Consider the following 15,649-nt stretch of genomic DNA (forward strand, 5'->3'; position numbering starts at 1 on the left):
ATGAATGTGAAACTGAATAAGATTAAGGAGAACTATTACCTTGAGCTTGATATGAATTGGCGGGGAAGAGGTGAGGATACTTGATACGCATATTTGGTTCTGCTTCCCAAGTAGCTCCCTCATGAGACTGATTTTGCCAAAGAACCTTGACTAGAGGGACTTATTTGTTCCTCAATCTATGAGTCTGATATCTAAGATTTTGATTGGAATCTCTTTATAAGAGAGGTTGTTCTGAATGTCGATGCTCTGAATAGGGACAACAACTGCTGGGTCACCCATGCACTTCTTTAGGAAAGAGACATTGAAGACTGGATGAATTGAGGCTACATCTGAAGGCAACTCAAGCTCATAAGCTACCTTGCTGAAATGACAAATCATTCTAAAGGGAACGACATACCGGGTACAGAGTTTCCCTTTCTTGCGGAACCTCTTCACTCCCTTCATGGTAGAGACCTTAAGATAGACATAGACAATGACCTCAAACTTGAGATCCTTTCTTCAAACATTTGCATAGGACTTTTGTCTGCTCTAAGCATCCCAGAGTCTCTCTCTGATCGACTGAACTTTCTCTAAGGCTCGAATACAAAGTTAGGACCTATGATTGAGGCCTCACTAACTTCAAACCAACCAATCAAAGATCTACATCTTCTACCATAGAGAGCTTTAAATGGAGCCATCTGAATAATAGAATGATAGCTATTGTTGTATGTAAACTCAATCAAAGGCAAGTGGTCATCCCAACTTCCCTTGAAGTTAATTGCATATGCCCTTAGCATATTTTTAAGAGTCTAAATGGTCCTCTCTGCTTGACCATCTACTTGAGGATGAAATGTTATGCTGAGATGGACTTGGGTACCAAGACTTTTTTGGAACACTTTATAAAAGTGAGAAGTGAACTGGGTGGAACACCTTGTAACCTGACTAACTCACTGATATAGAGTTTTTCATAATCCTCGATGGAATAAGAAGCACAAATAGGAAGGAAATGAGCTGAATTGGCCATTCTATCTATATTGACCCAAACTGAATCATGCTAATGACGAGTTCTAGGCAAACCCTCCACGAAGTCCATGTTAACTTCTTCCTACTTCCAAGTAGGAATGGTAAACTCTTGCATGGAACCACTAGGTTTCTGATGCTTTATCTTAACTTGTTGACATGTAGAGCACCTAGCCACAAACTCTGAAACGTCTCTCTTCATCCCACTCCACCAATAGATCTCCCACATGTTGCGGTACATCTTAGTTACCCCAGGATGAATAGAGTATCGCACACCATGTGCTTCGACAAAAATTTGTTGCCTCAATTCAAATACACCCGGAACAGATAGATAACCCTGACAACAAAGAACACCATCTCCCCTTTGGGAGAAAACCTCGACTTTCTAATTCTGAACTGACTCTTTGAGCTTGAAAAGGCTAGGGTCCCTGTCTTGTTTCTTTTTCACCTTCGACACTAGACATGACTCTGAACTACTATGAATACATACAACACCCAATGAAGAATCGACTAAAAGAACGCCTAGTCTAGCAAGCTAATGGATCTCCTGAGATATCTTTTTCTTACTATCCTCAATGTGAGAAATACTACCCATGATGAGTCGACTGAGAGCGTCAGCCACAACATTGGCCTTGCCCAAATGATAAAGAACACTCATGTCGTAATCCTTCAAGAGCTCTAACCAATTTCTCTGGCAAAGATTGAGACCATTTTGGGAAAAGAAATACTAGAGGCTTTTATGGTCTGTGAAGATATCTACATGAACTCCATAGATATAATGCCTCCAAATCTTCAAGGCAAAAACTACCGTTGCTAACTCAAGATCATGAGTAGGATAATTCTTCTCATGTGGCTCTAATTGTCTGGAGGTGTAGGCTATGACCTTACCATGCTGCATGAGGACACAACCAAAACCCACTCTGGATGCATCACAATAGACTAAAAAACTATCTAAACCTCTGGAATAGGTTGAACTGGAGCTGAGGTGAGTTGATTCTTCAACTCTTGAAAGTTCTTCTCGCATGAATCTGACCACTGAAACTTAATCTTCTTCTGAGTCAATCTAGACATGGGAGATGCAATAGAAGAAAAACCCTTGATGAACTGTCTGTAACAGCTAGCCAAACCTAAGAAATTCCTAATATTTGATGGAGATACGGGTCTGGACCAATTTCTTACTGCCTCAGTTTTTTGAGGATCTACTCTAATCCCATCACCAGAAACAATATGGCCAAGGAATGCTACTTATCTTAGCTGAAATTCACACTTGCTAAACTTAGTGAAGAACTGGTGATCCCTGAGAGTCTGAAGAACAATCCTGAGATGGTCTGCATGATCACACTCTGTGTGAGAATAGATTAGAATATCATCTATAAACACTATGACAAACATGTCCAAGTATTGCTTGAACACACAGTTCATCAAATTCATAAAAGCTGCAGCGGCATTAGTAACACCAAATGACATGACTAGAAATTTGAAGTGACCATACCGAGTATAGAAAGTTGTCTTCGAAATGTCACATTCTCTAACTCTAAGCTGATGATAGCCTGATCTAAGGTTTATCTTGGAGAGTAACTAGCACCCTAAAGTTGGTCGAATAGATCATCAATCCCGGGAAGAGGATATCTATTCTTGATCGTAACCTTGTTGAGTGGACAGTAATCAATACACATCCTAAGAGAACTGTCTTTCTTGCGTATGAATAATAATGGCACACCCCATGGGGAAACATTGGGTCTAATGAATCCCTTATCTAAGAGATCCTTAACTAATCTTCCAGTTCCTTGAGTTCTGCTGGTGCCATTCTGTATGGACAGATAGAAATAGGTGAGTATCCAGAAGAAGGTCTATGCTGAAGTCTATTTCCCTTTCCGGAGGAATGCCTGGAAGATCTTCTAGAAAGACATCTGAGCATTCATAAACAACAGGGACTGTTTCAAGGCTGGGACATTCAGAACTAGAATCTTTAACATGCACAAAATGATACATAATCCCTTTAGAAATCATTTTCCTTGCCTGAAGGTAGGAAACAAGTTGACCCCTAAATGCTGAAATGCTACCCTTCCATTTTAGGACGGGCTTATTTAGGAACTGAAACTGAATTATCCTATTTCTGTAGTCGACTGTGGCATAGAAGGAATGAAGCTAATCCATGCCGAGAATGACATCAAAATCAATCATCTCTAACTCTACTAAATCTGCTGACATGGATTTTTGAGATATCATAATCGGGCAGTTCCTGTATACCTGCTGGGCTATAATAGTTTTACCCACAGAGGTAGAGACTGAGAAGGGCTCTGCTTGGACTTCGAGACTGATTTCAAAATCGCCTGATATGTTTGGAGTAACAAAAGACAAAGATGCACCTGGGTCTAGCAAAGCATAAAAATGAACATGGAAAATATGTAATTTACCAGTAATGACATCCAAAGAATTTTCCTGATCCTGCTTGGATTGAAGAGCATAGAGTCTATTTGGGCGTTGCCTACTGGTAGCACTGGAAATGGCACCCTGCTAGTTTGGGCGACTGGACTGAGCTGTAGAATGATTTTGCTGACCTTGAAGACTTGACTGCAAACACTCCCTAATCTTATAGCCTAGCTTTCCACAACCAAAATAGACATCACTACCAGCTCAGCAAATGCTCTTGTGGTTCTTACCACAAGTCTGACAAAGGGGATTCATTTAGGCACTGCTAACACTGCCCTAATATTTAGAGCCTGGCGCTTTGTCTCTATTGCCGTCTCTGAACTTCGGCACTTGAGTGCTATAGAGAAAGGAGCTGGAATGGCTGACTTGGAGCAAAACTATGGACATTTTCCTCCATCTGACTTGGGGTGAGCAAAGTTGAAGTTACCTGACCTTGCTCTGTTGTTCTGCCTCTCTCTTATCTTAAACTTCTGGTCTTCTACTTTCTGGGCATGAGTCATGAGTCTGTCTAAGGTTATATCACCGATCAGCATCCCATACCTATACTAGTTTACCATGCTATCGTTGACCCCTAACACGAACTTGCTCAATTTATGTCTATTGTCTGCAACCACATGAGGAGCATACCTTACTAGCTGAGTAAATTTGAGTGAATACTCCCTAACCATCATATTCCCCTGCCTGAGGTTAATGAACTCATGAACTTTGGCTTCCCTCAGCTCGTGGGGAAAGAAATTGTCTAAGAAGGCCGTGAAAAATTCCTCGCACTCGATAGGGCCTGAATCATCTAACCTCTCAGACTTCCACTATTTGTTCAAATCATGAGCAACATCCTATAACTAGTAGGCGGCTAACTCAGAACTCTCAATAGAAGTAACACCCATGATGTCAATGACCTTTTGGACTTGGTCAATGAACACCTGAGGGTCCTCATCAGACTTAGATCCATGGAAAGATAGAGGGTTCATCCGGGTGAAGTCCCGAACCTTAGCTGCTTTAGGATTGGCCACTGGATTGGCAGGAATGACTGGTGGCCATTCATTTTGTGCAGCCATGGACTAAGCAAGTGTGGTAAATGCGGCTCTAAACTTTGCATAGGAAACATGTTCGCCCAAAAGATATTCGAGCTGAGGAGCTGGCTGGTTTTTTCTCTTTGGGGCCATGGTTTGGAATAAGAGAATAATGGATAACACTGAGAGTTTAACTTGTGATTATGCTCACTAGCATGACATGAATAATAAAGAAATGTGACTGTTCCTAAAACATGTTATAGCCTATCACACATAAATATGGCGCGCAACATACTCATGTACAAGACTCTACTAGATGTGGCTTTCAGACATCCTAGGACTCTATTGAACCTTAGGCTCTGATAACATGTAACACCCCGATTCGCTGAACCGAAATGCTACATGATGCTCATGACCCCGAGGGACCACAAACTAACCCATGACTGATATCTATACCTGTATACTGCAAATCATGATATAATAATGTGGAATACATAGAACTGAAAGGCCATAAGGTTCAACTGAATAAAATTATATGGGTAAAAATACCCAAAACAACTCAGTTTGAAAGCTATGGCTGAACGTAAATCTAAACGTAAATCTGAAAGCCTCTAAACTATTTGAATATGGAGTTGAAGGAATATGTCTCTAACTAAATCCGTAAAATTGAACTGAAGAAATAAATAAATGTATCAAATTATTTTGTCCTAGAATCAATGAGGACTCACTGTGTCTCTGCGACTGGAATGCTACCACTAATACTTGGCTGGAGCTAGTGTCTCGGAACCTATGGTGTAATATGAAAAGAAAGAACCATAGCATAAATGCGTCAGTATAACTGGAGTACTGAGTATATATGCCAGGTAGGCTGAACATAAAGGGTTTTATGCATGAACAACACTGACTGACTAATATGAACGTGGGAGTGCATAAACACATATATGGAAACTAGGACCATGAATACGTGATAGCATGACCTTTAAGCTAATACATGGTTTACTAATAACTTTCATGACTGATACTGAAACTGATAACATGGATGACTATATCTGACAGTCCTGTATATACTAAAATTTGAAGAACGTCGTGAGTTATTTTATTGAGAATGATACTGAAACTGTAGGAAGTAGTGTTTAACCAACATGCCCCATGTATGCCGTTATAGCTAAGCTGGGGTCCAATCTCTGCCCCAACTATAGGGGTGTCAATACCATGCCACGGGTAAGAATAAACTGTGAGTGAACCTTATCTGGCGGGTACTCAATAAGAATGGTGGGAACACTAAACTGATGGGTTAAGGCACCTCATCAACACTAATCTGACGGGTTAAGATGTCTCAACCTATGCTCTCTACGTAGTTCAGGAACACAAGGATGACTACTAAGAATCTCACCCTAAACTGGTAGGTGAGTTTCCATCCTTGGCTTCACTCGGTGCTAACCTCTACTCCCATCTGGAGGTACTAGACATGAATAACTGACTCTGCATGACTTAATCTTACTGAATTCCATTGACTGTAGGAATGTTATTGATATCTGACAACTGACTAAGATCATGAGGTTTTCCTAAGTCACATGACTGACTGAAGTCTATGGAATAATAGCTTTAGTTCGGATATCATGAAGCATGACATGGCTCTAGGCACACAACTATAGTTTTCGAGTATAAGTACCCCCAGGACTCAATAGGAGGAAACTGACACACATGACATGACTTGATCACAAGATTTGAGTCCACAATTCATAATATCATAAGTAAGGATTTCATAATAAGAATGATTCTCAACAACTATCACATGATCGGGAATGCACACAACATCTATATACTTACATCGCTTCAAAAACATGGTCATTTTATATCGTACCAATATCATGACCATCTCGTATAACTTTTTCAATTCAAGACAATAGCATGGGGATCACGTTGAACATAAACTTAGAACATGGAATAGTCATTAAGGACTTATTATGTCATAAAAGCATGATTTCTATTCCCTTAGGTATTTTCACAAACACCTTTCATACACATCTTAGGCATAGGTGGATTCATCAAGATTACAAATATTCAACCACCAATTTTACATATTTACCCGTTAAATACTACCATATCCTCATAATAAACATACAAAGATCCCATATTAGGTCATCAAACTCCAACCACTTAAACATCAACCACGAACAACATAAACATCATAATACAAAATTTCGAAGATGGTTCTTGAGCTTCATGGAAGGATTCCATGAATCAACTCACTCATATATTAGATGAAAGATTCTTGATGATTGATGAAGGAATTTCCTTAAAATCGGATCTTCAAGCTTAGTTATGCAAACCTAGTTGTTTTTCTCTTTTACTGCTCTTGGAGGATGAGCTTTGAGATGATAATAGGGTTGTAATATGTTTAGAAGTTATATATTTTGTAGGGTTAAGTTTAAGGACATGTAAGGACTGTTAAAAGACTTAATTACCATTAAAATAACTCAAAATAGAGTGTTTTTGGCACCTGGAACTGACTTAGGTCGCGCCCAAGTGATTGCCTAAGCTAGTTCGGGTGGTGCCTAACCAATCACCTATGTTTGGTTGGGTGGCGCCTAACCAATCGCCTATCCATACTGTTTCTAATGAAAATGGGCATAACTTTTCACTCGGGTATTGGATTAAGGCAAAATTGGTATCGTTGGAAAGATAATTTAATTCTCTTTAATTTGATGGGTCTAAATCAGCCAAAATACCACATTAACATCGAGTTATATCCATTCAAAGATGACCTTTGCAAAATCAAAAACTAAAACTTGATGGATTCAAAAACTCTTAGCTCGTATTACCTTAAGTGACTCATATGAACATGCTTAATGAATCATAAGTCATCCTATCACTAGTATATTCATTGTAAGTCATGTACACAAGTATGAATCACAGGATAGGAGATTTCATATGTAGGAATACTTATTCACTTTCTACCTTAGAAACATGCGGGGTATTACATTTTTCCTCTTGAGATTATGCTAGAATAGGGAGTAAATATGTGTGGGATATGATTTGCTTATGCATTTACTAGTTTGTGGTGTTGGATTCTACTTTTTCTTAAGTAAATAGATTGAGATTTGCAGGTGAAATTCCTAAATACGTAAATAGGCTGGATGGATGAAAATTCCAAACCCTTTATAGCTCAAGACATACTTGAAAGAGGCGTTTGGGTGACCTTTAGGAACCGACATTATCATTGGAAAATGGATGTGGGAACCAAGGCAATAATAGACAATTTATGAGTATAGTTGACTAATTTTCACTATCTTAGTCATAAGGGTGATTTTTAAGTTGTCTATACTTAAGGCACCATCCTAGAAATAGGGGTGTCTAATTGAGCTATTAGGTTGTTTTGATTGAAGAACTCATTAGGTACTCAAAAGGGTCAATGGGTGACACCCTTGGAGTTTTGTTGACAAACTACCCTCAAGGATTACTCACCCAGCCTACCACATCACTAACAATTATAATTTGCATCGAATTATCACGCACGCATGCATATGTTGCCCCTAGTAAAGCATACTCCAAAGATCCATGTCTAATTTCCTAGAATCTAATTATTTGTAACCCCAAATTAATACTAGAAAATCCTAAAAAGAAAAATTAAGTGTGATATCTTTCAACCCCCAGCCCTATTTTTATCTTTTTGTACTAATGGTTTAAGTTTACCTAGTATCTATCATTTCAAACTGATTTAGTTGCCACTCACATTGTTCCTCCTGGATCTGACCCTGACTCTAAAGTTGTTTAAATATATTGATGACGAACTCCTTGCACTTAAATTGACGTGAAAGTTAAGCACTATAAAAAATAACGTTGTTGCCAGGGAACAATTTGGCGTAATAAGTTCGTTTGGAATTTTTGCTTACTTCATTGAATTAAAACTTGTAAATATTTGTTTGTGATATTCTTTTTTTCCTTCTGTTAGGTAGATTTTTATTTTTTATTTACTTTTCTCTATGGAATCTTCTGAAAAATATGATTTTGATAGTTTGAAGTCCTATCTTGATAATCCATGTCCATATTGTGATGGACCCCACTTTGGAAGAGAGTGCACAAATGCTTCCTGAAGAGAGATGAAAATACCATCTTGACCCTTTTAGGAGTATGATTATTCATTCTGTGGAGCGAAATACAAGTCCTTCTTATGAGTTTTATAGGTCTTATAATGACAAAAAGAAAGAGAAATATATTGGGACCAATAGTTTTAAAGAAATGCTTCAATGTATTTTGGATCGGGTAACTCCAATGGGGAAGATTATGCAAGACATATGACAATTCATTAAGGCAGTTGGAAGCGAGAATGTTAATATGGTGGAAGTGAGCCTGGAGATAAACCTTTCAAATGTAGCTACCTTTCCCCTTTTACAAGAAGAGGTCAACCTAGAAAAAAAATCAAGCTATGATAATGAGCATAGTAGAGAAGAAGCCTTAGTGATTTCCTAATCGATTGAATCAAATGATGTTGAAGATGCAAAGAAAAAGAAAATGGTGCTAGGGTCAACAGAAGAAGCCAAGCAAATCTCTTATGATGACTCTTGCAAATTTTAGGGTAATGGCGCTAATGATGAAATGATTGGACAATTTAGGGATAGACCTCATTCAAACCACTTTTCAACATTGTGCCTATGGGATGTAATGAGAATCCATCCACCTAGACAAATTATGGATTGTGGGGGTGAAAGACTGTGATTACTATATTTTGGAATTTGACATTCCAAAGGAGCACATGAAAGACCCACCATCCCTGGCCCTGAAATTCATCTACCAATGTAAGACTAGAGGCCTATTATGTCCTCACCTTTTCCCTAAGAGAAAAATCAGAAATTTGATGTGAAATTGGGCAAAAGGTTCATGTCATCAAAATAGCTAGATAAAAGCTGTGATTACTACATTTTGGAATTTGACATTCCAAAGGATCACATGAAAGCCCCACCATCCCTGGCCCTGGAATTCATCTACCAATGTAAGACTAGTGGCCTATTGATGTCCTCACCTTTCCCTAAGAGAAAAATCAGAAATTTGATGTGAAATTGGGAAAAAGGTTCAAGTCGTCAAAATAGCTAGCTAAAAGCTCCCTCTTCATTTCCTCGTATCTTTCAATTTCATCTTGGAAGATCTTAATATTTTATCCCTTTGTCACTCAATGTATCATGATCGAAAATTGGAATAGAGATTCAAATATTCTAAGTGGAAGCCCAAAAGGAAATGGAGGAGGCATTATGCTAAAACGTTAAACAAAGCGCTCGATGGGAGGCACCCCATCAAGCCATGAAAAGTAGCCTGTATCATTTTATTTATGTATGATAAAGTATATTTTATTTTTGAATTTGTTCATTTATAATCTATGAAAAGGTAGTGCTATGAGGAATTTTGATTGAAATTGAAAAAGGGAGCTATGAAATTGGCATGTTTGGATTGAACAGAGGAGTGCAGGAGACCTAATTTTTGGTCTCAGTTACTATGAACACATCCTGTGCCTCCGCCATCCCACATGCCATGTACCCGCAATTGCAGAACTAGGACCTCAATCGCGATCGAATCAACATAAATCAGCATCCAACTGCAATTTCTTCACAGACATCATTTCTCAAATTCACTCAAATTCTCTCCATTTTTTTCATTCAAGTGTTCATTTCAATCTTTTTGCATCATGTTATTTGATATATTGTCTCAACTCCATTGTTTTAAACACAATTATATGCTTAGAACTTGTAGTTTAGGAAAAGGCCTAAAATAGTATTTTTAATACAAAACGCATATTTGTTATGAGTATTGTGGATGTTTGATATTGTAGGTTGTGTACACACCAATGGGGAAGTCTATAGTACCCTAATTTAGGCCTAAAGTTGTTAAAACTAATGTGTGCACCATGTGTTCAATTGTAAGGATGGGATATTTTGACAACACAAGGTTCATGGCCGCCTTATGCCAAAGTCTCTACTACAGTGATCTACCAAGGACGAAATTACTCCTGAAGAGGGGTATTAACCTTGATAAAGTAGAGGTAAAGCTCCCAGCATTCCATGCCCGACTTATTGCTATTGGGTGGATATGCTTTGCCCCGAACTCCTACTATGCAAATGAGCATTAGGTACATGAGTTCTATGTAAAGCAGAATTTCTCTCACAAACCCTGTGATGACAATTAGAGGAAAGAAAGTGAACTTTGGAGTGAAGCAGAATAATAAGATATATGGGCCTCTAGATGATTACATGGGGTAGTTCCAAGCAAAAGCATGCGATCTATGGACCTTGATGGCAAACATATTATGTTTGGGCGAAGAAGTTCTCTAGGCCACCACCAAGAGAGATATTTTGATAAATGACTTCACAGCTGAGGCCCGGATTTTGTTAAATATCATCTGCAGTAGAGTATCGTCGTGCACTTACATGACTATTGACACAGATTTGAGAGAGAGGATGGTGTTTTCCATTCTCTCTGGTATTACTCTGAACATAGGCAAGATTGTGCTATCAGAGTGGCGGCACTTCAAGAACTAGGGAGGTACACTTCTCTTTCCTTTCCTTATTACTAAGCTTTCTAAGAGGGCAGAGGTAGAGAAATATGCTCCAGATACCTGGGTGCACCCAAGACCCTCCATCTTCCCACTCAAATTCTATGGTTAGGGTTCCTTTGGTAAGAATAAAAAAATAAAGGTGGACTTAACCAAGTTGACCCAGGAGGACACATACTCTTATAGACCTTCGTCAGCAAACCCCTTTGATGATATCTCAAGTCAGATGTGGGTGGTTAGGGATATATTGACCAAATTACCTCTGGGACCAGGAGAGCTCTCCACCGCTCATCATTCATATATAGCTTAGTAAGATTATGAGATATATCAAGAGGAGCAGAAGAAGCAAGGAGCCACAGTTCCCATCTTGGAGAGATTTTATTTAGACTTGGATACATCACACAGGGATCTTAGGGAGTCATACAAGAAAATGGTGAAGACAGAGAAGAAGAGAGATAAATTCTTTAAAAAGTTGTGGAAATGGGGTAAAGGGCATAATCAAGGTGCTAAAACCCAATGATCAGCTTCATTCACCTAGGTTGGAGAGTGATGATGAGGCCCCTGCGTATTGGTCAGCTGATGATGCTAGTGGTAATGGTGTAAAGTTAACAAGAGAGGACAGCTCCTGATACAAATTCAGGGAGACCCCTTTTATTCTTCTTTCATTGCACATGCAGTGAGGACAGTACTTTCATTTTAGTTTGGGATGCCCCCGAATTTGTTTTTTTTTTTCATATGTTCCTGGATTTTTTTATGTATGATGCTGTTTTGTTTTTTGTTTTTGTGATGTTATATTTCTGTACTCTAATGGTACCCACATTTTCATGGATTATCATGTAGTTTTAATTTTAGTTTTTCTTTTTACTTTACTTTTGTTTTGATTATGATGATATATGATGACCCTTGCCCTATGATAGATTGAGTGACGATATTGTTTAGTGTAAAGAGTTATTGTTGGGTTTTGATCCATAGGTACAGGGAAATTTTGAGTAACCACAGCATCTAAATCATTAATGAAAGGGAAGTCAAAATACCTGTAGCATTGTAAATTTGGGGTCCCATTGTGCATCATTGGCGAAGTCTGAGTAGCCATATGGTTGGTTTACCCGTCTTAAGTTTAAATGTGAGGCTAAAGTTTTCGCTTCAGTCATAAGTTAGCAAATTGAGCGTGGTGAAAATGCAAAACTAGCAACCCCCTCCATCTAAAAATTTTTCAGAAATCAAAGGCATGGACATCAGCAGCCTTCTAACAAAAATCTTTCTATTTTTGTGACTCCACAAATGTTTGACTTATTAATAGTGATAGATACTCCAATTTTATCTCTAACGGGAGGGCCAATTGAGTCTCCTTGTAGAATTTTTCATGCCCCGTGTGGTAATATTTTTGCATACATCTCTTATGTACTTTGGTTATCTAGAACACTCCCCATTAGTCTTTCAAACCTAATTTTGATTGTATTTGGTCAAAGAAATGATCTTAGGCTATCTTTGTGATAGTGGAAAACCATTTTATCCTAAAAATCCTAACCACACATAAACATTATCCCTAGTTACCCACTTTGAGACTTTAGAACTTTCTTTCACAAATATATTACAAGCCGTGAACCATTCTTTTTATCCCTCATTTGAACCATACACTTTTTGAACTTGAAAATGCAACTTGAGTCTAAAAGCCTAAGTTGGGGTAGTGAATATTTATGGATGTAAGTATGGGGCCACAAAGTTGTAAGTGAAATGCATAAGTGCCCAAGCATTGAAAACGGGTGAATAGAAAAAGAAAGGCTTAAACAAATGAAAGAATTGCATCAAACTTGCAAGAAAAATAAATCAATGAAAATGGGTGAACAAAGGAAGCAGAAAGTAGGCATATGAAAATAGAAAAGAGAAAAGAGGAGAGGCAAATAGTCATAAAGGCTGATTAAATAGTGTTATATAGATGTACATGGAAGGGTGTAGCCATGTAGTTCCCAAATGATATGCTACCCTAAACCAAACCTAAATTACAAGATCAAAAAGTCCTTTGAGATCTTCAACCATTTACTTACTTTGTACTGATGATTGAAAATAGGGGCGAGCCTATGGTATGACAATTGTTGACATACAGAGCTCTTTTTGAGGGAGAGAGCTTTTGCAATTAAATTCCTTATTGAATATTTTGTAGCTTGGTGTATGGAATTTTTTTTGTGTGGAGGCATGTGAACGAGTTGAGGTAGGTTATTTTATCATCTTCAGAGAAATGAAGCAAATATAGTATAACTTAGTTTTGATCAAAAGTGAGTCACTTTCATAGAATTGGTTGTTGTTGCTTCGTTTCTCTTTAATGTGTTATGCTTCCTTAGATATTACATTTTATGATGAAGGGTGTAGTAAGAATAGATTAACCAATGTGCAATGAGCTACTTGTGGTAGTGACTAAGCTTGAAGTCATTGTGATCTTTGAGGCATGAAAAATTAGGGGTAAAAGGGTAATGTCTCGTGATAAGGGGTAGTGTTTCTTGAGGACAAGCAAAGCCTTAAGTTGGGGGTGTTGAAGAGTGGTTTTTTTACCAATTATTTCCACTAAACATTAACGGAAATTACCATATTTCGAACGAATAAATGAGATAGAATTGTGATTGAATGCACTAATATCCTCATTTTGTAGGAACATTGTTGATGAGACAGAAAGATGCGGATTTGAGCTAAACAAGATCAAAAGGAAGCAAAAGAGTGCAACTAAAGACTTGGATCAGATATAACTTCAGCCACCACGGTCTTAGTGCTCAAACCGCGAGCGCGGTCACTCAATAAGGTGAACCTATCACGATCGCCTGAGCTAATCGCGGTCATAGTAGCTTCGGTCGTGCCCAAGCCTATTCAATTGCAGTCTAGCAGAAAGTTGTAGCCCAAGGGTAGAAATGTAAATTCACAAAGTTGATCCCAAGTTTGGCAAAAGGATGACTCTAAGCCTAATCATTCATCATAGTCCATCTTATATAATTTTTAGTCATTGTTATGGGGTTATAACCTCCATTTATGGAGAAGACATTATTCTATAAATTTTTAGTAAAGAATATTTTTGAGTCACTTCCAAGTGAATAATTAGTGAACTCTCATTGAAGATTTGTATGATCTCATAGTTTGAAGTAACATTCACTTAGATTTTCTCAAATCAAATTAATAGAGATTTTGGGTAAAATCTTTGCTTGTTTATCTTATGAGTAACTAGATTTTCCTCTTGGGATTATGGTAGAATAGGGTGTAAATACATATGGTCTGTGAGTTCTTTGTGCATTTACTAGTTTATGGTGTTGGATTCTACTATTGCTTGTCTAAGACTCAAACCATCCATGAATGAGGGTTTTGGGTGAACTTTAGTAACCCACATCAACCTTGAAAGAGAAATATGGGAACCAAGGTAGTAATAGATAATTTATGAGCATAGTTGACTAATTTTCACTATCTTAGACATAAGGGTGATCGTAAAGTTTGCTACACTTAAGGAACCATCCTATAAATAGGGGTGTCTAATTGAGGTATTAGGTGGTTTTGATTGAAGAACTCATTAGGTACTCCGAAGGGCCAATCAGTGACACCCTTGGGGTTTTGTTGAAAAAGTTGCAACAAGGATTTCTAACCTAGCCTGCCACACCGCCCCTAGGAAAGCATAATCCCAATATCCATGCCTGATTGCCTAGACTGTAATTATTCATAACCCTGAATTAATAATATAAAATCCCAAAAAGAAATATTAAGTGTGATATCTTTCAACCCCTCCTTTTAATATTTTTGTACTAATGGTTTGAGTTTAGCTAGTATCTATCATTTCAAACTAATTTAGTCCCCACTCACTTTGTTCCTTATTGATTCAACCCCAACTCCAGAGTTGGGTAAATATATTGAAGATGATCGACTTGCACTTAAATTAATGTGTAAGTTAAGCGTTATCTGTCCACAAAAATTTCATCACAAAATACAACATTTTCTTATTTATCATACCTTTTCCCTCAACCCTCTGGGCATCAATTGTATGGTCTATGATCTATGTCCCTCATAGCGCACCTATACTGTGCTAGCCTCATCCTCTAATCAAAATCCACTATCGTGATTAGTCCCTTATACTTTGTCCTGAATAATTCGTAGTGAATAGTGGCATTAAAAGAATCACTTTCACACCCCTGACCAAAGTGTGGGTATGTCGGGGCTACTTAACCCCTCTACCCTGAGGGAACTAATCAAGTAAATAGTAAAAGAATATGATGCATAGAATTGCCATACTAGAGTCGGGCTGTATGAACCTTGGGGCTGAGTCATCCACCCAAATAGATATATATCAAATGAGACCCACAGGTCTAATGCTCCTACTAGCATCATAAGATCAATTCTAACTTCTACTATGATACAATGGTTTGGACAACCCTCCTCTATTATGAAACTATCTCTCTTAAAAGTATATTGCATCCCCTCCACACACCATCTTGGAGGAATCTAATCTATAGGCACAACATAGACATGTATGGAGTCAAACTCCAAGGAAACAAGTTATAGAACTATAAACTAATATCTCTTGGGGATGTCACCTATACACTTCTTAGACTGGGTGTAGCTGGGCATGACATTGACTCACTCCCAAAAATAGATGCATCCCCCGACCCTTCCTTAAACTAAGAACCAGTTGCATCCT

Source organism: Capsicum annuum, chromosome 10 (assembly GCF_002878395.1).
Source record: "Capsicum annuum cultivar UCD-10X-F1 chromosome 10, UCD10Xv1.1, whole genome shotgun sequence".
NCBI lineage: Eukaryota > Viridiplantae > Streptophyta > Magnoliopsida > Solanales > Solanaceae > Capsicum > Capsicum annuum.